This window comes from Asparagus officinalis, chromosome 3 (assembly GCF_001876935.1).
Source record: "Asparagus officinalis chromosome 3, Aspof.V1, whole genome shotgun sequence".
NCBI lineage: Eukaryota > Viridiplantae > Streptophyta > Magnoliopsida > Asparagales > Asparagaceae > Asparagus > Asparagus officinalis.
In genome coordinates this window covers 79,727,541-79,728,037 of record NC_033796.1, presented here as the reverse complement: position 1 = coordinate 79,728,037, position 497 = coordinate 79,727,541, and positions in this window count along the sequence as shown.

The window sequence follows — 497 nt, the reverse complement described above, 5'->3', positions numbered from 1 at the left end:
AGCATGTTTGTGATTTACACTATGTGTGTGTACATGTGTATGTGATGAAGAAGCTTGATGGGATGCACAATCATGTGTAGGCTTGTCAATTTTTGGTGCATTATGACAAAATTGAGCTAAATGGCCTTTAAGACCGCAAATAGAACATTTGTGAATTTTGTCATACATATGTGCATAGTGAATAGGTTTCTTGGAAGAATTAACATTAACCTTTGCACATAAGTCCATAAGCTTTTTATTATTAGCAATACAAGTATTTAGTGTTGAATCTAAGGTAGATATTCTTTTTCTCATTTGATTCAACTCATCATTGTGCATACAAGCATTGCTATTAGAAGTAGGATAAACAAGATTACTCATCATAGATTTCAACTTATCTACTTCTAACATAGCATTACGTTTTTCATGAAGCAAACTAGCATTTTCAATTTTCAAATTTTCATTGCATTCTTTAAGAATTTTATTTTCATTTGTAATAAAATTAAACTTAATAGCTA